This window comes from Psammomys obesus, unplaced genomic scaffold (assembly GCF_907164565.1).
Source record: "Psammomys obesus unplaced genomic scaffold, mPsaObe1.curated_primary_1811, whole genome shotgun sequence".
NCBI lineage: Eukaryota > Metazoa > Chordata > Mammalia > Rodentia > Muridae > Psammomys > Psammomys obesus.
The window spans coordinates 21,843,621-21,869,534 of NW_026596117.1; the positions used below are offsets into that span (position 1 = coordinate 21,843,621).

The following is a 25,914-nucleotide window of genomic DNA, read 5'->3' on the forward strand; positions in this document are numbered from 1 at the left end:
AAGTCCATGTGGATCAAAGACCTCAAAATAAAACCAGACACACTAAATCTATTAGAAGAAAAAGTGGGGAAAGAGCCTTGAACTTGTTGGGTCAGGAGACAACTTCCTGAACAAAATAGCAACAGCCCAGGCTCTACGATCAACAATCAATAAATGGGACTTCATGAAACTGAAAAGCTTAACAAAACTACAGCCTACAGACTGGGAAAACATCTTCACTAACCCTGTGGTGTAAAAGAGGGCTAATATCCAAAATACATAACGAACTCAAGAAATTAAACACCAACAAACCAAATAATTGAATTAAAAAGAGGGTGCAGAGGTAAACAGACAATTTTCATTAGAGGAATATGTAATGGTCAAAAAGCACTTAAAAAATGTTCAACATCCTTAGTCATCAGGGAAATGTAAATCATAACGACTCTTGAGATTACATCTTACACCCATCAGAATAGCTAAGATCAAAAACACAAAAATGACAGCACATACTGGCAAGGTTGTGGAGAAAGGGGAACCCTCCTCCATTGCTGGTGGGAGGGACACTATACAACCACTTGGGAAATCAATCTGGTGCTTTCTCAGAAAATTGGGAATACCTCTACCTCAAGACCCAGCTATACCACTACTGGGTAAGTATCCAAAATATACCCCACCATTTAACAAGGACACGTGTTCAACCATGTTCACAGCAGCTTTACAGCACAGATGTCCCTCTCTGAAGAATGGATAAGAAACTGTGGTACATCTATACAAGGGAATACTACTCAGCTGCTAAAAACAAGGACATCATGAATTTGGCAGGTAAATGGATGGATCTGGAAAAGATCATCCGAGTGAGGTAACACAGAGCCTGAAAGACATGCATGGTATATACTCACATGTGGATATTAGCCGTATAATGCAGGATAACCATACTACAATCCACATACCTAAGGAAGCACCCTAGGGAGGATGTTTAATTCTCATTCAGAAGAGCAAACAGAATAGCCACTGGAACTGTTTGAAGACAGGGAACAGGAGAGCCTACCACAGATGTACCTACCATTGATGTGAAAGACTCCACCTACCAGAGGATAGTAGCAGATGCTGAGACTTACAGCCAAACTTTGGGCAGAGCACAGGGAATCTTATGGAAGAGTAGGGAGATAAAAGGACCCAAAGAGGAAAGGAGCCCCACAAGAAGACCAACAGAGCCAACAAATCTGAGCCCAGGGTCCTGTAGACTTGATACACTAGGGTCAGTTGGTAGGGGAGGAAGGTTCCCCCTTTCTGAGGATTAGGGAAGAGAGATGGGGAGGATGAGGGAGGTAGAGCGGAACCAGGATGAGATGAGAGGGAGCTATGATGGAAATATAAAGTGAATAAATTAAGAAAAATATTAATTTTAATTTAAAACAAGAAAATGGCTTAAAAACCACTATTTGGGGAAATTGCTGGCATCATTTTTGGTCAGCTACAAAAACTTTACAGACTTTAACATTTGTATTTTCATGTTTCTCTGGATTTTTAGCTGGATGTGTAAATAGTTCATTTTGTTGATACACAAACCCTGAAGAGAAATGAAAAGCAGGGCTCAGAGCCTGGGAGCTTAGGATTGTGAACACAGAACACAGTTGAAGGGCAGTGTGCTGTCCACTTCTCTGAAAGAAAGTGGTATTAGTTCTCAAGAATCCTGCCCTGATATCACAACAGTCCTGCTATGAATAGAAGAAGATCGCCATCTCCTAAAAACAAACTAGAGTAAAACAATAAATGAAAAAAAATCATAAGTCTTTTATTTGAAGAAAGTATTCTTTGAGTCTTTTTTGTGTAGTTCAGAGATAACGTTCTAATTATAAAAACCATGCTTCCTTGACTAATAAGCAATGCTATGTTGACTGAGGAGGCCTAGCTAAGGATCAGGTGAACCCAATTAACCCAGTTTTATCTTTTACACCCTAAGTGGTTTATTTTAGATGTACAATGCTCCCTAAGCCCGTAGGGCCCAACAAGGAAAACCCATAAACAGGATCTGAAGGCCATGACATTATTTTTGCCCTCTTTCTTGTGCCTTAAGTGTGCATCCAACACTACAAACATTCTTGTCCTTTGGGAAAGAAGGCAAATCTGAAATTAATTATGGCAGCTGTTATCATAATACTATTAAATTAAACACCACAACTTTAGTGAAATTTATTTTGGTACAATTTTGCTAATGAATACATCTCCAATGATTAACTCATGCATGCCTAGAGAAACAGTTTGACAGAGGCCTAGTAGAACAAAACCGGCACACAAAACTTGGAACTTCCATTTTCCTAAGGCTCAACTGGAAAGTCTGATGTATTGAACTTCACTACCCTGGATTTGTTTTGTAGAAAATGTATCTGTTTCAAACTTAAGTGCCATTAGGTGAAATACTGAACCAAGAGTCTCATCTGTCATAGTTACAGCTTCTAATGGACACTTGCTACTACTTCCTTCTGTCATCTGCTTGCTGAGGATTTGCTTGCAGTCATTATTACTGTTTATTTAAATTCAATAGGAAGTTAAGAGAGAAAAGAAACACTAGTATTCTAAAAGCTTCTTTCTGTGATTGAGTTTTTAAAAATCCTTTTTCTGGTGTGTGTGTTTGTGTGTGTGTACACATGATACAGTGGGTGCGTGGATATCAATGAGCAAGTCTGCATGCCAAGCCTCACCCTCATTTTGCTGGCGGAGATAAGGTCCCTTCTCTGTCACTGTCTACGGCAGACTAGTCAGCTCACAATCTTCTGAGCATTCTCCTGTTTCTACCTCTCATCCTGCCACCAGAGTGCAGGATGACTTATATCACTGAGCCTGGCTTTATATGGTCTGTAGGGAGCCAAACATAATCCTCAAGTGCTCTGACCCACTGAGCCATCTCCCCAGCTCCTATACCTGAGCTTTTAAGAAGCAAGCTGTTTCAGGTATCGGAAAGACAAGATGGACCAGTGGCAATACCAAAGCTCGATGATGTCCTGACAGACGAGGTTCCTAGCATCTCATAAACAATGGGACTGAGCTCCAGGTAGGAAGAGAAGCCACCTGGCCGAGTATGAGGACACATTTACTGTAAGAGTTCTCCAGTACTGTAGATAATCAGACCACAATGGGCTTGCTTTATTTATTAATGCTCAAAGACAAGAGAGTAGAGCTGAGGCCAGTAAAAGATGGCTCTGATGGGCAGTGAAAGAAAACTAGTCACATAATACTATCAACTTCTGGCTAAAATTAAGGAGCAGGGAAAATGATGAAGCTCCAATCACAGAAGAAAAGATGCCAGCCGAAAAAAGAACACTGACAACATTATTTGAAAAGGAGAAATGGCATGTGCAGATATAAATTCCTTAAATTCTACTGAAACACTAAGACACAGGAAACTTTTCAAGAGCTGGTTCTCAGTGTACCTTCCTGAACTTGGCAGAAATGCTTCTAGCCAGCTTACTCAGTGCCTACAGTCTTGAAAACCACTAAGACGATCTTGAAAACCACTAATTGGCAACCAGTGTAAACGATCATGTTTCTGATCACATGCAATCGTAAGTTGAGACATAACACCATGTACTTTAAAAACACTTTCTACTTATCTATATTTAAAAGTTAACTTCAGAATAAGATTTCAAATGTCTTTGTTGGAAATTTTAACTGAATATGAGACACAAGGTCACAGAAAGGTGAGAAGAGTGTGGGAGCAGCAAGAGACCACTTCCTTGTAAGGATTTCCATATCAGTTTACTGTGGACACTCAAAAGATACTAATTCAAAGAACACTGTGAGGAGAGCTTTCCTTAGCTTCCATTTTCATTTCTTCATTTCTTTACCACATTTCTGCCATTTATTCCACCAATTTCAATTTCAAAATATAGTTTGTACTTCAAACTGTAACATTTTACAAACTTTCAATCTAATGAATAAAATTTTTTAAAATTAATTTTTACATGTTCCATTATATTTTGTTTTTAGTATCTTAGAAAAATAGTGAAGATAAAATGATTAAAACTAAATGTAACAGTTATAACAACAAACACTCAGGTAATGAAAATAAAAATACATAATGTATAAAATTAAGTACTTCTGTGTATCAAAGGCAATTATAAAAGGCAGCTGATAGGAACAGTTATTTTCAAATCATAAATAACTTTACAAGATACTTATATACAGAATTTATAAAGATATGATTTAAACCAAGAAAAAACAACCAGGTTTAAAAACGAGAAAAAGCCACTATGACCACTGTTAAAGACATCACACATCTCAGTTGCTAGAAATAGAGACACCACATTGCACCTAACCTGAAACTGCATCCTTCCTAGATATCCTTACTAGCACCAGCAGGTATGATGCAGGCTGTTAGCAGATCAAGGTCAGCAGCAGTCTTAACCACAGCAGACCTATGTGTTACAAGGACGACATGAGAGACAAGATGTAACCACGTGTGCAATAATGGTATGACAGTTACATGGGGACCAACTTCCCTCTGTCCAAATTGACGGCCTGCTTCACAGGAGGAAATTCACACCTGGAACTGTCAGCTGGTCAACGGCCCAAGACTAGCCATAGGCCCTAGTGAGGAGCCTACTGCCACTGCATGATAAACGTTCGTGCTGTTACACTGTCTTCTAAATATTTATGCTTATACCCAAAGATCAGCGTTCCTCCAAATCTTGACCAGAGGTTAATACAAACACTCTGAGCTGGTCAAATTGCTGAGATTAAGCAATCAGGAAATGTGAAGCCCTAAATGGGACAACCACACTTCCCTTCCTCAGTCTCAGGGAACATTGCAGAAGATAGGGTACAAAGAATATAAAAGCTGCCTAGAACATGACCTTTGGACATGACTCGGCCACCGTACTCCTGAGCTCACGGTGGCTGTACCTGCACAAGATCAAGGCCGTCGACACTCCAGTACAGGTAGGATGAGGTCCTCCCTCTGTCTGAGGAGTTACTGGCATCAGAGGCTACTTGGGAAAGGAAAGCAATTTTTTCTTCGGGGCTGGTATATTGCTCTTGCTCAGGTGGACAGCCCTACACAAACGCGCATGCAGGCAGTGCTAATTTGACTCCCTGGGTTACAAATTAGATAGGTTCTGAAGGTGGGACGGGGACATGTTGAGAAGGTTGCTGAGGGAGTAGTAGGGAAATTCTGAAGTGAATATGACCAAGACATATTGCATATACACATGAAATTATTAAAAAACAAAACCTCAAAAATTTAAAACATAACCAAAGAATTTAAAATAGACATTTCTCCAAAAAAATATTTAAATGGCCAGCAAACATATTAGAAAAGATCTTCATCATCACTAATTATTAGGAAAATAGAAATCAAAGGTACAATTAATCCACACCCATTAAAATAGTTATTACTTAGAACAAGAACCACAAAATAAGTCCTGGCAAGAATATGGAGAAATTAAAAGTCCTGGTGGAAGGTAGGAATGATACATGTTCATTCATTACTCACAACAGCCAAGAAGTGAAATAACCTTGTTTCTGACAATAGAAAAAAAAATGGATAAACAAAGTGTGGGAATATTATTCAGCCCTATAAAGGAAGCAAAGTCTAATATAGACTAAAGTACTACAACATGTGTAAACATTGAGGCCAGACACAAAAAGACAAATGTTGCAAGAATGGATTTACATAGTAGGGTAGTTAATAGAAACAGAAGATGATGGTGGTTTCTGGAGAAAACTGTTTGATGGGTTAGAAGTTCAGACAAAGAAGACAAAGAAGTTGTAGAGCTGGTTGTATATGCTTGGCAATGTTCAACTATACAAGTTAAAATGGTTAAGATAGTAAGTTCCATTAAATGTTTTTTTAAATTGGGAAAATCAAAGGTACTAGGTCTTAAATGAAGCACACAACTAAGCAAAATGGCAACCATTTAGCAAGCTAATTTCTGGAAGCACACTAGACAAGTCAGACATGAGATTAAAAACTAAGATTAAAGAATATTTATAAAATATGCAATAATTACACTAAACATGTATATTTCATTTTCATCTATATGAAAATGAATATAAATAGATAGATAAAATAACTAACTAAATAAATAAATATGATAAAGTTTATTTGGAAATAGGACATATTTTTATGAGCATGAATTAATGGAAGAAAATAACAGGGTTTTTTGTTTTGTTATTTTTCTGTGTGTGTGTGGGGGATGTTGGAGAAACAGGGTCTCCTATAGCCCAGGGTGACCTTAAACTCACTATGTAGCACACAATACCCTTGAACTTTCTGAATGCTGATAATTCAGGCACTGTCACACTGGTTTTATGTGGGTTGGGGATTCAAACCCAAGGCTTCATGTATACCATGCAAGCATTCTACCGAAGCTCTATCACTAGTCCCCAGTTTCACTATGACATTTTCATATTCATATATAATGTACTTGACCTTACTTATCAACGACACTGGCTGTCCCTTGATACAGCATGTGCTAATTTTTTTGTTTACTGCTGTGTTTGTACATTATTTGAGGAAAATACTTGATATGGGAGCAGTAACTATAAACAGGAAATACTAACCAGGAGCTCCTTAGGTCCCGCTTACCAACAGTGACTCTCCACTCACTGTGCTGGATCTGATTTCTTTATTTCTGAGACACACATCACTGTACTTCTCTGGAGAGCTTACCAGAAAAAGCTGGCATCATCAAGGTAGTAACAGTAGTGGACGGAGGAGTTGAGTCACAGAAAAAGTACTTTAGTGACTATGATCAGCTACAGGCTGTAGAAGAAATCACTCAGTACTACCGTCACCTGGAAAAACACTCACACACTAGCCTCTGGCCAATATCAGAAACAGGCTGAAGGAATCAAGTTAACCAAAGTAGCTTCAGATTCAACCAATCAACTAAAACACACCATGACAAAAATTAGACAGAAATATTTAAATTCTCTTTGAGATTAAGGCAGCAAGGCCACTGATTCCTGTCCTCCTGGAAGCCAGGTATGTATGTGTGAATGCCACCACAGGGAGAGAGCAAAAAGGAGGGAAAAGCGGAGAAAGTGCTCTGGGGAGCCCATGAGATATTCGGGTTTCTTGTGAAACACTTAAGTTACAGCTTAAGGATCTAAAATATGGAAAGAGATGGTTCACCTATAGATGGTGCTTTCTAAAGCTGAAACTAAAATACATTTGAAATTTTTTATTTTAGTATCCAATCTTAAATGGCAATATTACAAAAATCAACCGTCTGCCACATGCACTGAGTAAACACTGGTTTTCTATAAGTTGGTAGGATGCAGAAGTTAATTTTAGTTTGACAAAAGGCTTATGAAAAAGGCAAAAAGAGCAAAGTGGGAGCCTGGGAAGTGGGAGGTACACTGGTGGGGTTTCCACCCAGCACTCGCACTAGAAACTGGCCAAACGCCAATCTTCCAGACACACAACCCGCCACCGCCATGAAAAAAACAACAGGAGTGATGAGGACCTACGGAAACAGTGTTCAGTAAGGACTCGTGGGGAAAGACATCATGAAATAACCTTAATTAAGTTTGTGGGGCACAGGGAAAATCCTAATCCAACTAGGTTTTAGGGAGAAAAAAAAAAGTCACATTCCCAGAAATGTCAAATCAGCAAGACATGATTCGTAGGGCTTGGCTCACTGTACTTCCTCCTCTTCTGTGTCCAACATAGAGAAAAATGTGTGTGCACTCTCTGCGTGTTCATTACTAGCTCACAAAATCCTGTGCTGGATAGTAGCATTTGGTTAACAACAGACCATACACAATAGTGGTTCTTTGTCAGTAAGCTTCTGTGTTGTTGTCACGGACAGAAACAAGGTAAAGGTGGAAGACTCTGATTGGCTCTGCTTTCAAACGGTTCACTACTTCATTGTGGGGAGGACACGGAGAGCAGAATTCACAATATCGTGCCCAAGAAAAGAGGAAAACAAAACAGGAAGGTCCAGGGCAAGACATTGTACTCAGGAACAAGTCCCAGTGATCTACTTCCATGTGGTCCTCCTATCAGAAGTGTCGCTGCATGATAAATAAGGGAATTATCATGACGCAGCGGTCTCTGGAAACAACCCCACAGACACCCAGAAGCGTGTGTCTTACTAATATCTCAGGTACCCTTGATCCAATCAGGTTGATGCTCAAGAGGAACCACCACAGGCTCCATGCCTATCAGGAACTGAAAACTTCCTCTACCTAGAAAAATCACAGCATAAAATGTGCAGCGTGCTGCTGTTAGGAAAGCACATGCACACACACACAATCCGGCAACGTCGAGGACTGGTCACTGGTTCAGGCAGTTACTGCATTACATTTAACATGACTATTTCAGAATGCATCTTACTACTTATTAAAAAAGTTCCTGTCACAGAATCCTTGGGCAATTCTTCGTGGAAGGATTCCAAAAGACATTGTTAGCACAGGAGCTGACAGCTATGTGCATTACCGTTGCCCCTGAAGCCCTTCCAGTGGAAGACAGCGTACAAGTAGACTACTGTGGAAGAGATTGACCCTACATAGGTCGAGGCTAAGGGCGTGTGTGTTTGTCTTAGCTTTTTTTAACAAAAATATTAGTAAAAAAAGATTTTTAAAAATTAAAGGGAAGGGCTTATGGAATACTATTAAAATACTTTTGTATAGATGCATTATTAATGAATATCCTTCTATTTCACAGTTATTATGAATGACTGACTGTTTAAAAGCTCAGTGAGATGGCTCAGCAAGTCAAAGTGCCTGTGGCTAAGCCTCATGACTAGAGTCCACTCCAGGGGATCCACATGGTGTAAGAAGAACCAACTCTTGAGGTAGCACTGTTCCCAATTGTCTGAGAAAACATCAGGTTGATTTCCAAAGTGGTTGTACAAGTTTGCACTCCCACCAGTAATGGAGGAGGCTTCCCCTTTCTCCACATCCTCTCCAGTATGTGCTGTCACTTGAGTGTTTGACCTTAGATATTCTGAGGGTTATATGATAGAATCTCAGAGTTGTTTTGATTTGCATCTCCCTGATGACTAAGAATGTTGAGCATTTCTTTAAGTGCTTCTCTGCCATTCAATATTCCTCTATTGAGAATTCTCTGTTTAGCTCTGTACCCCATTTTAAAAATTGGATTATTTGGTTTGTTGGTATTTAATTTCTTGAATTCTTTATATATTCTGGATATCAGCTCTCTATCAGATGTAGAATTGGTAAAGAACTTTTCCCATTCTGTAGGCTGTCATTTTTTTCTGACAGTGTCCTTTGCCTTGCAGAAGCTTTTTAGTTTCACGAGGTCCCATTTATTAATTGTAGATCTTACAGCCTGAGCTGTTGGTGTTCTGTTCAGGAAGTTGTCTCCTGTACCAATGAGTTCGAGGCTCTTCACCTCTTTTTCTTCCAACAGATTTAGTGTGTCTGGTTTTATGTTGAGCTCTTTGAATGGCAAACAGGATAGACGCCAGAAGCGGTAAAAAAGAGAAACCAGATGGGAGCCTACTACAGAGAGTCCTCTGAAATGATTCAGCCAACAGCGGATCAAAGCAGATGCTGAAACTCACGGTCACTCTTTTGGGCAGAGCACAGGGAGTCTTATGGAGGAAGAGAGGGTTGGGAATAGAGGGAATGGAGGGGACAGGAGCCTCACAAGGAGACTAACAAAACTAAAAGATCTGTGCCCAGGGGGTCTTATAGAGACTGACTCACCAACAGAGAACCATGCATGGAGAAGACCTAGACCCCCTGCTCAGATGTGGCTGCTTGGCAGCTCAGCCTCCATGTGGATCTCTGAGTGAAGGGAGCAGAGGCTGCTTCTGTCATGAACTCAGCTGACTGCTCTCTGATTACTTGCCCCTGATGATGCAACCTTGCCAGGCCACCGAGGAAAAGGATCCAGGCAGTCCTAATGAAACTTAACAGGCTATGGGTAGATGCCAATAGTGGAAAACTCCCCCTTTCACTGGACTATGAGAAGGGGATGGGGGAAAAGGGAGAGAGGGTGGTCCTGGGGGAGTTGAGGGAGAGACCTTCAATCAAGATATATAACGAAAAAATTGTGAAAAAAAAATAAGAAGAATCAACTCCTATTAGTGATTCTTTGACTTTCATATCTACGCCATGGCATGTGAGTGCCAGCTCTGTCCTCAGAAAATAACGTAAAAATTTTGAAAATTTTACCAAGTAAAAAAATCATAGTAAATAATAAATGACTTAGAATAAAGAAGTAAAGTAAATACAAATTTAGCAGTAAATGGAGTTTCCCTTGGACAGGCAAGGTCTTCGTATGCCCCACTCCCTTGCTGACTAGGAACACCTTCAGGAGGTGCTGTGAGTTCCACTCAGGTGGCTGCTGTACACAAGCTCACTTCTCCTGTATTGTTTCCGAATGTGGATGTGCACATAGCACTATGTTCAATGTCCACCATATCCAGTTAGGCAACGTGCTGCCTGGGATTGTAGCTTAGGGCCAGTAGACTATGCCATATGCCGCACTGTGCAGTGGGCTATACTGTCCAGGTTCACGTAAGAACACGCTCCCTACACTCAACAACCATTTGCTTTACACTAAAGGCAGTCAGTAACTATTTTAAGAGCAAGGATGGCTGTTAGCTAGAATCTACTTTAAGATACTTTTCTGTTCCTGGGTAAATACTTATTTTGATTTTCAAGTAAGATAAACTGAAAGTATTTAAAAAATTCTTTGTGCTTTCCTCATTCTAATTTTACAGTGACAATTATTCTCAATACTCTTCTAGAAAAATCAACTATGTAAAATCTATCCATTAGCCATCTAACACAAAATTTAGTAGATTGTTCTATTAAAACAACATTACATGTAAGTTCAACTTTTTGTCTTTCTTTTTCCAAACTGAAAATAATTTCAGTTTACTAACAGATTAATAAAAATGTCAGTATTAAACGTCAAAAGAGACAAGTATTCTGACTTACCCAGATGAGCTGAAGTCCTGAGATGCTATGTTGCCCTCCTACAATTTGGTTCTCTTTTCCCGATGCAGATCATCCTTACATTGATGTAACTGAATATCTGTCTTCTCCAACAGACTCAAATCTCTATAAAGGCAGGGCTCGCTTCTATCTTGATTGCATTACTCCAAGGGCCTTGGTGAATCATCTTTCAAATACATTTGATAAATTGACTCTAAAGAATATAAACCTAAACAAAAGGAGATTCAAGATTTTACAGATATTCTAGAACAAAATATTTCCATTTATAAAGGTTACATAATCAACGAAAGAAATAAAAGTCCACATAGTTAAACAAAGGATAAAGACAGAAACAAAGATTATTTGCCCAAATGACTGACTGCTGTGACAAAAATTAAAGTGTATGTTCTTTAAGCATAATGCCCAAAGCCTCCAGCTCTGGCCTCCTAAAACTAAACTGTGACTCATAAAGGCAAAGCCTTTAACAAAATAACAACTCTTGAAATAGGATTATACTACTATTATAATAGTATATTACTATACTACTGTGGTCTAAAGGCAAATTATTACTGGAAAAAAATAATAAGATTGCTTCAAAACCCATCTTCAGCATAAAAAAAAACTTAGCTTCTTTAACACAGACACAGATATACACATCCATACACTCCAACATCAGCTTTTGCTCTTGATAACTAATGAGAAGAAGCCACATTTTAACATTCACTGATGAAAATGTAAGGTTTGGGGCACTGTCAATATTTGCACAACTGAATTAAGCTATTCATGAACTTGTATTGTAGCTTTAAGACAATCTTCAGCAAGGAAAAAGTTATACTTTTTCTAAATCACATCAAAAGACAAAGGTTTCTGGGACTAGAGAGATGGCTCAGTGTTTCAGAGCACTGGCTGCTCTTACAGAGGACCCAAGTTCAATTTCTAGCATTTTCATTTGGCAGCTCACAACTGCCTATGTAACTCTAACTCTAGCTCTCAGGGATCTACTGTCTCTGTTTTCCCATGGTACATACATTCATGCCCATATACTCATACACAGAAATATACTTGAAAAGATACTTTTAATTTTTTAATTTTTATTTATTATTATTATTATTATTTTAAAGGCATGTTTTTCTGTAGCTCCATAGACCAGGCACCACTGCCCTGGCTAGAATAGACTGTTTTAAATTTAAATGTTATTTATATATTTATTAAAATTTATTCACTTTGTATCTCTACTGTAGCCCCCTCCTTCATCTCTTCCCAGTCCCACCCTCCTCCTTTTCCCCCTATGCCCTTTCCCTAGTCCCCTGATGGGGAGGACCTCCTTCCCTTCTATCTGACCCTAGCCTAGCAGGTCTCAACAAAGTTGGCTGCATCATCTTCCTCTGTGGCCTGGCAAGGCTGCACCTACCCAGAGGGAGGTGATCAAAGAGCCAACCACTGAGTTCATGTCAGAGACAGTCCCTGTTCCCCTTACTAGGAAACTCACTTGGAAACTGAGCAGCCAAGGGTTCAGATAGAGTGGACTTCAGTATTCTCATCCAAAGACTGGGCACCAAGCTCCTATTCCTTCCTGTGTGTTATACACTGCAGAAAACATTAGTGACAGTGTCTCAGGAAAAGGGTGGCAGAATGAAGTCACTGCTGCTGTCTCTAAGTGGTTTCTGAGCTTTCTTACTTAAATTTCTCTCTGGCTGTGCTGTGCACTTTCCCTGACTGGCAGGCTGGCAGTGGCCCTAACCTGTGCACACCTGCACAATGTTCTCATTCCTACTGCTCTTGGCTCTGAGGACTGGTGCTCCAAATCCAACAATGTGCAAAATGAATGATTCTTTAGTGGGCATTTGAAAAAAAAAAATGGGGTTGTTAAAATTATTTTACTACATACTTAAAATTTATTTCGGCATAGTGTTAAATTGCTAAGGTGGCTTTTAGAAGTTATAATGAAAGACTGTAACTTCCAAATAACTTCAGAATAAAAACACTGAAGAATTTGATATTTGAGGACTGTGGTTGGCCACGGAAATAAGAATTGGCTAAAGTGAACTTATTCCAAAAAGCTGTCTCTGGAAAGCAGCTAGTACTGACAACCAGCTCGGAGTCTGCTTCCATTACCTACAGAAACATGAGGAAACTGACATGACAGATGATCCCCACAGCACTGGGCCAAGACACAAGGCACTAAGGTTCTTACCAGGACACGACTCAGAGAAAAATTAATCTGGCCAAATAATCTTAAATTTGTACTTTCCCAAAAATACTTGATATCAGTAAAGTACACAATTCTAGAATATGTGCAAGTAGCATAGTAAGAAAATGGTATCTGCAGCATAAAGCAAGCAGCCATGTTTCCTGAGGTAGCTCGAAACAATAAGTGTTCCAAGGGAAATTTTATGACTTACACTTTCAAAACCCCACATCTCAGAGCTGTGGCTTACACTCTCCCTCTCAGCTTCCCTGCCCCAAAGCTCATCAGACTGTTGGTTCTAACTCCTATGAGCCCTTTTGATTCCCATGTTTCCTCTTCTCTGTTGCCGACGATGGCACAGGCTGCACCATCCCCTGCCTAGAAACCTGGCCGCTCTTTCCAGTCTCTTGTGCGGTTTCATCGTCTACTCTTGCCTCACGTCACCCTACACTACTTGCCTCAGTGCTGCATCCCCGGAGTATGAGTACAGCTTCGTCTCAATACAGTTTAGATATAAATAACTTATTTATGTAAAACACACACACACACACACACACACACACACACACACACTCCCTGTAAAGACAACATGCCCAAGACAACCAGCTTAACAGAGGACTTCTTTATTCAGTCTCTAAGGTTTCAGATGACGTTTAGGTCATTTTGGGGCCTGTGGGAGGGAGTACATTTGTGACAGGAGGAATGGCAGAGAAGGCTGCTCTCCTAATGGTGGCTAGGGAGTGACAGGAGAGACAGACAAGAGGGGGTGGGGGCCCAATATTCCCTTCAAGAGAATGTCCGCACAGTGACAACTTCTGTCTACTAGGCTCTACCTCCCAAAGGTTCTTCTAACGCTCAAGAGTGCTACAGACTGGCCAGCAAAGCTCAATACAAGAGCCCTTAGGCAGCACTAAGACTCAAACCATAAACCGGTCTCAAGGTAAAATCATCCCCTCACAGCTGCCCAGACCCAGACTGGTTCAGACGTCCCTTTTCAAACAGCCAGGGAACTCTATCTTTCTCTCACATTACTGTGATTTTACTTCAATACTGCCTCGTGCCACCAACAGGAAAGCTTTACGAGAATAGCTCACATGCCTTCGTGGTCCACGTCTAATATAACAGAAAGCCCAAGAGGAGCTTGGTCAGTAACTGGCTGTGATACAGCTGACACATGAGAGTCTTTTTAAAGTGTTCCATCTGCATCTAGCATGGCTACATGCAGCTACAGGCTGGGTTTTAGGGTACCCATCTACACATCACAAACCCTCCTTGAAACTGTTTGACAATCAGAATGGGTGTATTCCAAACAGCACCTGGCTAGGCACAGGGTGCTTCATGTTCATCCTTCTGAAGAACTGCCAAGATTTTCTGTTGACACCTCCCATAGAATCCTTACTAGCAGTGAAGGTTGTAGGTACTGCACAGTCCCACAAACACCTGTCTCTGTCCAGCTCTTTCTCATACAGTACCTCATGGTGGCTGTTGTTAACTGACTAGTGACACTGAATGTCTTTTCATGTGCTCACTGGCAAACTGTGAATCTAAATCAAAACAAAACATAACATATGTACATATATTTAATTAGGTTATTTTCTTTTTATTGTTGAGTTGTAAAAGCCCTTCAGCAATTCTGGATATAGGCCTCTTAGAGATATAAGATTTGTAAGATTTCCATATTCTTTTTTATTATTCTAGCTCTAAAGCTTTTTAATCTTGGTGAAACCCAACCTAACACTTTTAGTTTGTTGCTTGTGCTTTGAGTGTCAATCTGATAAATTATTTTGCATAACTCAAAATTATAAAGATGTCAATCCCCAGTTTTTTCTGAGAGTTTTTTTTATATTGTTTACCTCTTATTTTCGTGTCTTTTGGCAATTTCTATATACATTACAGGGGTAGTTTTTGTTTTGCTTTTTTGTTCTAGGACCACTGGCTGAAAAGCTACCTATCTCTATTGATTTGTCTGGGCATCCTCAATGAAGAACAGTACAGCAGAAATGTCAGGGCTCATTTGTACTCTTCCCTCTGCTCTATGTATCTGCTTATCCTTGTTGCAGGACCACGCTGCCTTCTTTATTATAGCCTGTAATTTAAGTCACCACACTAAGAAGGATGACCTAATATTTTTCCCCTGAGACAATTTTGGTGATGATAAGTCCCTTGGATTTCCATTCCAATTTAAAAGCTCAGCTTGCCAGTACATGCAGTATGAGGAAGTTCTGGCTGCACAGAGCTTGCGCTAGATAAGTAGTTAATATGTGCAGGACTGTCAAGCTAACAGTGCTGTTTCCTACCTTAAGAACCTGGAATTCTTGCCTTATTTAAGTCTTTAACTCTCAAATTCCTTTAGCATCTGGTGTTACCATTCTTGAGCTGCTTTTGTTAATTCTGTTTTTGATGCTACTGTGAATGTTGCTTTGCTAATATTATCTTGAGATTACTCAAGGCTAGTGCATAACAATGCAACTGGTACTTATACTGATTTTATACCCTTCAGCTTTGATAATTTTACTTTTTAGTATAACCTTTTTTTTTTCTTAATGAGTTTCTTTTGAGATTTTATAAACAAAATGTTGGGATAATACAAATTGAGACTTCTTTCCTTGTCTACTTGTCCTGGTTAGAACCTTCAGAACAACACTGAACAGAGGTAGATACAGAACAAAAACTTGTCCTTTTCCTAATTTTGATGGGAAGGCACTTTAGTCTCCTAGTACAGAGTATACTAGCTGACAGGTTTTCAGCAACACTCTTTATCAGAGTAAGATGTTTTCTTCTAGTCTTTCTTCTTTCTTTTCACAGGAGGAACTTAGTTGTTATTAAATGCATTCGCTGTGTCTATTAAGATGATATATAGCTTAAAAACATATTAATATATTATGTTCCTTGGGTTCTTTAATTTTGAGTCAACTTTGCATTCCTGAGATTAACCCACTTAGTACTGATTTACAATTCTTCTAGGTACTTCATCTAGTATCCTAGTATTTTGTTGAATATTTTTGCTTCTACATCCATAAGGATATTTGTCTAGTTTTCTTGTATGGTTTCATTGTTATACTAAGTGATACTAAGCCACAGAATAATCTGGGAAACATGTCCTTTTCTTCCATGCATTTGAGAAATCATGAATTACAGTCCATTATTCTTTAAATTTTTGATAAAACACATCAGTGCAGCCATCTGAGCCTGAGAGAGAAAAAGGGGAGGAAAGAGGAGAATGAGCATTCTATAGGGAGAATCAACTGTTTTATGTATTAAAGGTTCATTTTCTATTTCTTCTTGAGTTAGTTTTGGCATATATTGTCTTTTAGGAATTATTTTATCTAAGTAACCATCAGAATATATTTGTTCTTACTATTCCTTTATAAGCCTTTTCATCTAACATATAAGCCTTTTCATATAACATAAGCAGTGATATTCTGCTTTCACTATTGACTTTTGTATTTGAACTGTTCATTTTCATCTCTGTTGGTTTAGCTAAAGGTTTATCAATTTTTGTGAATTGTTTTTTAAAGAATCAACTTTTCCATTCATTGATTTTGCTCAGTAATTTTCATTATCTACTTTATTTATGTTGTTATTTAAGATATCTCGTTATGTAGCATTATTATTATTATTATTATTATTATTATTATTAAAGACAAAGTCTCCTTATGTAGCTTTGGTTGGGTTGGAATTTGTTCTGTAGATCAGGCTGGCCATGAACAGAGATCTGCCTGCCTCTGGCTTTTTAGTGCTGGGATTAAAAGTATACACCACCATACACATCATTTGTATTTTAATTTTATTTTAATTATATCATTATTATTTTCTTCTTATTGTTGTATAGGTGGTATTCTTTTTTAAGTTGTTACGGTGCAGGGTAATTTTAATTTCCTATCATTATTTTAAAAACATACATTTAGGGACCTTAAGGAGACAGCTTACATTTGCTTCCCCAGAACTCAAGTAAAAGTCAGATGAAGTAATGTATGTATCTGTAATGCTAGTGGTGAACAGTGACATAGAAGGAGAAATAATCAAAGTCCCAGAAGCTTGTGAGCCAGTGAAGCTGAAACATCCAGAGGTAAACAGACACACCCTATTTCAAACAAGAGAGAAGGTGAAAATCAACACCCGAAGTTGTCTTCTGACATCTACACACGCTCAGTGGCATGTCTATATGCACATACATGTACATGTATTACATAAGCACACATACAGTACTTGTAGCTAGCTATACATTTTGAAGAACAGAGAAACAGGAAAAATTATGGATATAAGAGAAAGAGAGAAACCTCTTACTTGGGAGTCTGATTAAAGCGTCTCACCAGCTAAAAAGAAAGCGTAATTAGGATTTTCAATTAAAGCTGACAACATAGACATACTATTCCTTTCATATACAGATACTTTATTTAAAAATAACAGTAAACAAGTCTTCAGTCCTAAATACGCACTCCCTTGGGTAGGTCTCTCTCCTTTTCCTAGACATTTTCTGAGAACCTCAGGGAGACTTACTCAGTATGTTTGCAGTGAAGATCCCCTACCCTCCTGTACACCTGTGATCATAACTGATTGTGCCTGTCAGGTGCTCCTTAGCAACTACCCCATGATCTCATTTATATTCCTTAGCAACCTCTGAAGACAGTACCTCAAAACCCATTAGGTTGGCAGGTATAAGCTGCCAGGATGGTGACAGGCAGGTCTTTGAGAAGCCCACACCTATGCTGTGGAGCGTCTTCCTTTCCAAGCCTCATTGCCCCTAATACTTGTTCTTTGATCTATATTGAAGCATCATTATTAACTCCCAGCTCTGCTTTCTACAGGCTAGTCTTCAAATGTTTATCTGGCTGAAGCCACAAATCCCACTTTGGTCTGAGTCAGGCCCCTAAAGTTTAGGGAACTCCTCAGGTGTGCGGCAACAAGAGTGAAGCTATGCGTCTCATCTCTGCCCATCATTGCTAACAGCCTTCTCTATGAAAACTAGGAAACCTTTTCCTAACTGCATCCTGTAAGCTCTGGTATATCATGTCTAAGTTAATTTACCTTATGATAGTTTCTAATTTACCTTGTCATTTCTCTTTTGACACACCAATTGTTTGGGAGTTATTTTTTTACATATTTGTTCAATTTCCAGATTTCTTTCTGTTACTTACTGCTAGTATATTTCACAGGGGTCAGATTGTGTACTGTGACATTGAGCTCCTTTTTTACATTTGTTGTATGAACTAATAGTTTGTCCTGAAGATGATCAACACATGCTGCAAAAGAATGTTCTTTTTAAGTGTTCTACAGGTGACTGTTAGCTCTTACTAGTTTAGTGTTGGGTCTGGGAAGGGAGCCCAACTTATTCTGGTGTATTAAGAATAAATACTTATGCCATCCCCAATGGTAAGATGTACATAGATAACAAAATATGGTTTGGAGTTACTTTTTTAACACATTTATTTTTAATAAGTCTAAGGGGTACAAACTAGGAAATAAATTTACTTGTCCTATCTGCTATGATTAATTTCAAATCCTATAATAGAAAAGATTATCATTATTTTTAAAAAGTATATGGTTTCTCTAACAACATGTACATGGCTGTAACTTAAAGACTGACCACTGAACTACATGAAGTTAGAGTTCAAAGAAATGTCCATGATTTGTTTCTAGACTATCTTGCAGTCAATACATGATCACCTGAGCTGCTGCTTACCAGGCTCTCTTAGTTGCTAACAGGGAGATCCTATCATTTTGCAAATATAACATTTTCTGATTACACACACACACACACACACACACACACACACACACACACACACACACACACAGAGGCAGGCATGCACACATGCACCCCTGAGGCTGGAAAGAAGGCTCAGTGGTTAACAGTGCTTGCTCTTCTTCAGAGGACCCAAGTTTAGTTATCAGGACATTCAAGATAGTTTACAAGCACGTGCCACTGCAGTTTTGGGAAATATATCGTCATCTTCTGGTCTTCATGGGCACACACACATGTGGCATACATTCACACATACATACATGTATATAAACAAGACAAAAATAGATGTTGGTATTGAACTGCTGTTTTGCCATGTGTCCCGTGTTGAAAGCAGTGAAGATATTTTGCTTTTAAATACCTCATGGTGAATTGTTATCAAATCTGTCACAGATTTAATGAAAGGAAGTTAACAGCACCAACTGCATGGTCTAAGTCATAAGGAGGTAAGTGTGGCAAAGGATTTTTAGAAGCAGCTGTGGCTTATGCACACAGGCCAGCCACCAAGAAGAATGGCCCTGAGTCTAAAACACGCTTTTACAGCCAAATGCTACACCTTCTTCCAATTTTGAGGAGCATATTGCAATCTCCAAACCAGAAGGGTGCATACAGAGATGCAATGAAATGTTTAACTCCCCTCATCACCAACATACAGGTCTTTGGGTAAATTATCAGTTAGTCCGCTGTAAGTCTCGTTAGTTCCTGAGGCCTGCAGTACACTCCCTTCCACCATACAGTCCTCAGGAAGGAAGGTCAAGGTTTGCTCTGCTCCATCCATGTTTGTGACACTGGGTGAAGAACAACAGCATGTCTTTCCACAGTGATCATTGCAGAAGTGATGATAGAAGACAGACCCGAGAACAGTGGAAGTATATATCTAAACAAGTCAAGGATTGGAGGAAGCAAGATCTGCTGAAAGAAAAATGGAGCCTGTGAGGATTAATGGAGGAAGCAGAGCTGGCTGATACTTAGGAGACAGGGTAGCACTCTCTGACAAATGCTGAAGGGCTGGTAGTCCTTGAGTGAGCAGCCAAGGATATGTTCCTGAAGCCACAGCTGGATGAAGACAGAGTAGGATAACACTGTCAGATCTTCACAGGCAGCGCAAGAAACAGGGCTGCACGGCGGATGATGACAACATCTTACAAAGAGCAGAAAGGGGCTTGATCTTAAGAACTGAAACCCCACTCCCCTTTGAGAACTACAGCTTTAAACAATCTTTCTTTTTATGTTGGCAAAGGATACATCTTCCAGAAATATATCATCCTTTCCCCTACAGTGTTATTCATTAAACTAGCAAAAACAAAATGTTTTCACCTTTTTGTCTTTTATGTAGTAATTCCATTGTTTCTAAGGCATTTCTCTTTACTCTAAGTCAATTTTGAGTTAATAATTAAATTTTAAGCTATTATAATAAGCATGTTTTCTTTCAAGAATCAAAGCTAAAATGATATATTTTAGATTAGAAAATATTCAAGAGAATCACTACAAAAAGTGATTTAGGATATCATGGTATAATATAATTTAATAAAAATTTCATAATTAAAACAAACATGAGCTGGCAGTCAAAGAAGAGCCTGCTACATACTCACAGGAACCTGAGTCCAATCTCCAACATGACATAAAAAGCTGGCTGTGGTGGCAGAGGCTCTTAGTAGCAGGGCTTGAGGGATGTGGACATGGCAGATTCATGGGGCTTGCCCCAGGTCCCAATGAGAAAGACTCATAAATCAAGCTAACCTGGATATGGTGGCACATAGCTTTAGTTCCAGCACTTGGGAGGCAGAGGCAAGCGGATCTCTCCAAGTTCAGGGCGAGCCTGGTTTATACAGCAAGTTTCAGGGCAGTCAATGGATACTGTCTCCCCGACCACCCCGCAAAAAGAGAGGGGCCAAGGAGAGAGGAGAAAGAGAGAGGGAAGAAAAGGGAAAAGGAAAACAGAAAAAAAGAAATTCCATTTGGGTTTACAAGAGGGCTTAGTGGGCAAAGATACCAGTTGCCCAATCCAGTAACCCAAATTTAGCCCTTAGAACACACATGGTAGATGGAGAAAGCCAACTCTTGAACAGTTTCTCTTATCTCCACATTTACACTGTAGAACACGCATGTGCGTGCATGCAATAATTTGCACCTACCTTAATCAGTCAATAAATGTGACAAGAAATCAGAAGACAAGATAGGTGGTTGACTTCTAACCTCCACTGACACAGCACATGGAGAACACCACCACAGACATGCACATACACAATTAGCCAGGTGTAATCACCTTGTCATCACCAGCCTGTATCCCAGCACTCCCCAAGTAGAGGTGGGGAGATCTGCTGCAGGCTCCAGGCTAGTCTTGGCTGTACATCAAGACTGTGTCAAGAAAGCAACACAAACACACATGTACACTTACAACATTTCAATTATGACAGGTACTCTCGGTTATCTTAAATAAAACATTTAATTGGCCAAGGTAAAGTAATTCTCTTGGCAAGTTAAAGAAAAGTTCATCATTAAATTATGTTTTAGTAAAAAAATAAAACTGTGACAAAATGGAATAGGCCAGAATTATCTTGATCTAGTGAGCAGCATGCACACAGAAGCATGTTTAGCAATGGAAAGCTCTGGTCTTGTAAAAGTTGTTGAAGGAGCTCTGCTGTTTAAAACAAATTTTCCAAAACAAACACAATTCAGGGACACACAAAAGTTTCAAAAAAAATCCAAACGTTGTGTATACATGCGTGTGCGTACCTAGGAGTGTGTACATGCCAGAAGCTAGGAGATCTTCTAGAGGGGCAGGCCACTGAGAGTTATCCAGTGCAGACACTGGGCCCTGAACAAGAGACTCTGCAAGTACAGCAAACACTCTAACACACTGCACCTTCTCTCCAGGCCCAAGAAGACTCTAAGAGCAAAGGAACGTTAAAACAAAACATTGCAAGTATCTGTTTCAGAATATGAGGGCAGTGAGAAGGCTCAGTAGGTAAAAGTATTTGCAACCCTAAGCCTTGCCTTAATTTCCTTATCTCCTCTGGCACAAGCCTTGGCTCTGAGTGTGAATTTCCTAGTGTTTCTTTTCTCTTTGTACTGGACATTTTGTGTTTTGTTTTGCCCCACTTGCTCTTTTATATTGTAGACCTGCATAATAGTAATCATTAATAACCATGAAAGAACACAATATAAGACTGTCTTGAAATTTCCTCCAAAGAAATTAGTCCATTAGCTTTAAATTCAGCCTCAGACAAGTTCTTAGCAAGAGAACAGAAGCAGCCACATTCTTTCCAGACTCCTGTAAGAATGATCTCTACTCAGTTGTTGAAATTGTTCCTCTCTGAAATCTCTTGATCTGGGCCTTCCTGGTCTTGTTCTCAGCTATCTTCCAAACTTGCTAGGATGGTGCATTAAGTTCTGCTCACAGTGTTCAATTACTTTTCAAGTCCAAAGCCTTTTACATTCTTAAAAAAATAGCCCCACAAACAAACAATTGCACATGGTTAAGAACGTCACAGCACACCTCATTCCTGTGCCAGCTTCTCTCTTAGCTACGTTTCTATTGTTCTGATGAGACACCATGGCCGAGGCAATGCATTGAAGAAAGCACCGTGTGGGGCTAAGGTCCCTGAGGGACAAGAGTCCATTGCAGGGCAGTGTGGCAGCAGCCTCCCAAGCTGAAACAGAAGCTACGGACTCACATCTCAAACACACAGAGAAAGCAGAAAGGGAGGAAGGGAGAGAAGAAGGAAAGGAAGGAGAGACAGAGACAGTGACAGCGGATATCTCAAAGTGGCATGAATATTTTTGAAACCTCAAAGCCAGCCTCCCGTGACATACCTCTTCCAACCAGACTACAACTCAGAATCCTTCCCAAACAGCTATAGTAATTTCGGGCCCATGACTTAAACAAATGAGCCTATGGAGACCACTGTCATTTAAACTGCCACACATGGCATTGCTAATGGCCACTGTCACATGCCCATGCAGCTTTTAAAAATGTGTTTCCAGTTTTCCACAGAGCACTGTTTACTCCTTTCTTGTGTGCATGCCCTGAAACGGTAATACGTGTACACTGGGAGGGTGCCACTTGTGCCTCTGGAAGATGGGCACCACCATGAGCAACATGTCTGCCCTGAACGTCTCTGTTCCCTAAGCTTGAGATGCTTACCTGGCAAAACGGAGGCCTATGGCACAGTGTGAAGTCCGCTGCTCTGCTTGTTCTGAACATCAATCAGGCTTCTAAGCGACAAGCCTGGACTTTCTCCTCCTCACTCCTCAGATCTCCTGTACTACACACTTCCACATCTGAGCCATTTCTCCTTTTCTTTACAGAGAAACACGAATTGCTCAAAGGGAGTAAGTGCCTTCCCAGCATTACCCACAGCCAATTGAGGCCCTCAGCCCAGACACAACAGGGACTGTCCTTCCTCCTTCTTGAGACCGGGCCTTGAGCTCAGGCAGAAGCAGACCCTCTTGTACTTGCTTTAAATGAACCCAAGTCTCTTCTGTAGCAACAGTAGCAATATCACTGGCCTTACACCTCCCTGCAGCTAGAGCCCACAGGCCTGTTTAAATGTTCCCTATAAACTTTTGTGCAACACTGCCTAAGTGCTCTTACTCATTCTTTCTCCTGTTCAGTCCCTGTCTTGACATACTGCCCCCATTCTCCAAGATGGCTTCTGCCAACAACATCTGCAGGGTCTGCTCGGTCTTGATCTTACCTGACCTCTTAGCACCAAATGCCTACTGCTCTCAGCCTTTCCAGTACCGCTTGCTTCTCAGTATATACGGGGAAGAATGTTGAGGTTCCTCCAAGTAATCATCAGACCTCGTTGTATACCTCTTCCTAGGGAATCTTACCCAGATACTGATTTAGTTACCACACTGACAGCTTAAAAGGCACTTGGTATTACTAAGCTCCAGTTCAGACACCTCCTTCCTCTAAGCCTGTAGGCTCCTGTCTGTCTGTGGCCCAGCCTGGGCCTTGAAGGCAGGATCATTGGATTCAAAAGCTATCTCTCGGTTTACTGTCTGCCATCAGGGAGCTTTTTAAACACTGCAGTTTCTCTCTCACTCTAAACAGTAAAGTAACAAACTGGACTCATCCAGTTCTGTGGCTTACCTTACCCTCCTCATCACTGCATCTTCCCTCACCCCTTCCTGTGTTCACCCTGGTCACTTACTAGTCAATTCTTACACAGCTTCAGGTTCCTGATTAAATCCCCCTCCCTAGGGAGGCAGAGAAAAGGAAAGGGAATTTAGGAGGAGAGAGGGGAGAATATTTTCCTCAGAAAGAATTTAAAGCAAATACTTAATAATCCAGGTGAGGAGGCAAGCACAGGCCTACGGGTACAAGAGTCACACGGGGAATGCTGAGTTGTACGAAGCTAGCTGAGTGATCAGAGGCCACACACATGGGAAATGAAAATAACAAATTTCTGGAAATCAGAGGGAAGCTGCCTGGTGCTCCCATCCCGCAGGTTGCTTTTTTTAAATAAATTTTTATATTTTAATATTAATTACAGTTAATTTATTTTGTATCCCAGTTATAGCCCCCTCCTTCATTTCCTCCCAATTCTACCCTCCCTCCCTCATCTCCTCCCTGCCCCTAACTTTCTTTTAATTAAAAAAATTACAGTTTATTCACTTTGTATCCCCCCTGTACTTCTCTCCCTTCTCCCCTCCCAATCCCACCCTCCTTTTTCCCTATCCATGTCCATCCCCCAGTCCACTGATAAGGGAGGTCCTCCTCCCCTTCCCTCTGATCCTAGGCTATCAGGTCTCATCAGGAGTGGCTGCATTGTCTTCTTCTGTGGCCTGGTAAGGCTGCTCCCCTGTCAGGGGGAGGTGATCAAAGAGCAGACCAATTAGTTCATGTCAGCGATAGTCTCTGTCCCCATTCCTATGGAGGCCACTTGGATACTGAACTGCCATAGGCTACGTCTGTGCAGAGGCCATCTCCATGAATGGTCCTTGGCTGGAGTATCAGTTTCAGAAAAGACCCCTGTGCCCAGACATTTTGGATCTGTTGCTGTCCTTGTGGAGCTCCTGTCCTCTGCAGGTCTTACTATCTCCTACTGCTTTCATAAGATCCCCTGCACTCTGCCCAAAGTTTGGCTATGAGTCTCAGCATCTGTCTTGATAACCTGCAGGGAAGAGCCTTTCAAAGGCCCTCTGTGGTAGGCTCCTGTCCTGTCCCATCTTCTCCTTCCTCCAATGTCCATCCTTTTTGCCTTTCTGAATGGGGATTGAGCATCTTAGCCAGAGTCCTACTCTGTACTCGTAATTAACAAGACAGATTCAACAAGGTAATGCCTTTGGTACTTAAAAGTGACATTTTACAAATACTGGCAAACAGAATCCAAGAACACATAAAAGATATCATCCACCATGACCAAGTAGGCTTCATCCCAGGCATGCAAGGGTGGTTCAATATACGGAAATCCATCAATGTAATCTACCATATAAACAAACTGAAGGAGAAAAACCACATGATCATCTCCTTAGATGACGAAAAAGCATTTGACAAAATCCAACACCCATTCGTATTTAAAGTGGTGGAGAGATCAGGGATATAAGGCACATACCTAAACATAGTAAAGGCAATAACACAGCAAACCTATAGCAAATATCAAACTCAATGGAGAGAAACTCAAGTCAATCCCACTGAAATCAGGGACAAGGTAAGGCTGTCCACTCTCTCTATATTATTCAATTTAGTACTTGAAGTCCTTGCTAGAGCAGTAAGACAACTAAAGGAGATCAAGGGGATACAAATCGGAATGGAAGAAGTCAAAGTATCACTATTCGTAGATGATATGATAGTATACATGAGCGACCCCAAAAATTCAACCAGAGAACTCCTTCAGCTGATAAACACCTTCGGCAAAATGGCTGGATACAAAATTAACTCAAAAAAAATCGGAAGCCCTCCTGTATACCAAAGACAAAAGGGCTGAGAAAAAAAAATTAGGGAAACAACACCCTTCCCAATAGCCATTAATAAAGGTAAGTACCTTGGTGTTGACTCTAACCAAGCAAGTGAAAGACCTGTTTGAAAAAAACTGCAAGTCTCTGAAGAAAGAAATTGCAGAAGATATCAGAAGAT

At 40.2% G+C, this 25,914-nt stretch overlaps 1 protein-coding gene across 5 annotated transcripts in view; it reads right to left on the reverse strand.

Annotated features, from left to right (window-relative positions):
- Znf438 (zinc finger protein 438) overlaps positions 1 to 25,914 on the reverse strand; it is a 128,519-nt gene that overhangs the window by 46,413 nt on the left and 56,192 nt on the right. For 4 of the 5 annotated variants that reach the window (XM_055629308.1, XM_055629307.1, XM_055629305.1 and 1 more), the window contains exon 4: positions 10,900 to 11,125. The gene's annotated coding sequence lies outside the window, so the exon portion shown is untranslated. Of the gene's footprint in view, positions 1 to 10,899; positions 11,126 to 25,914 lie in introns of those variants that run through there. The other variant, XM_055629309.1, reaches the window with a different exon arrangement.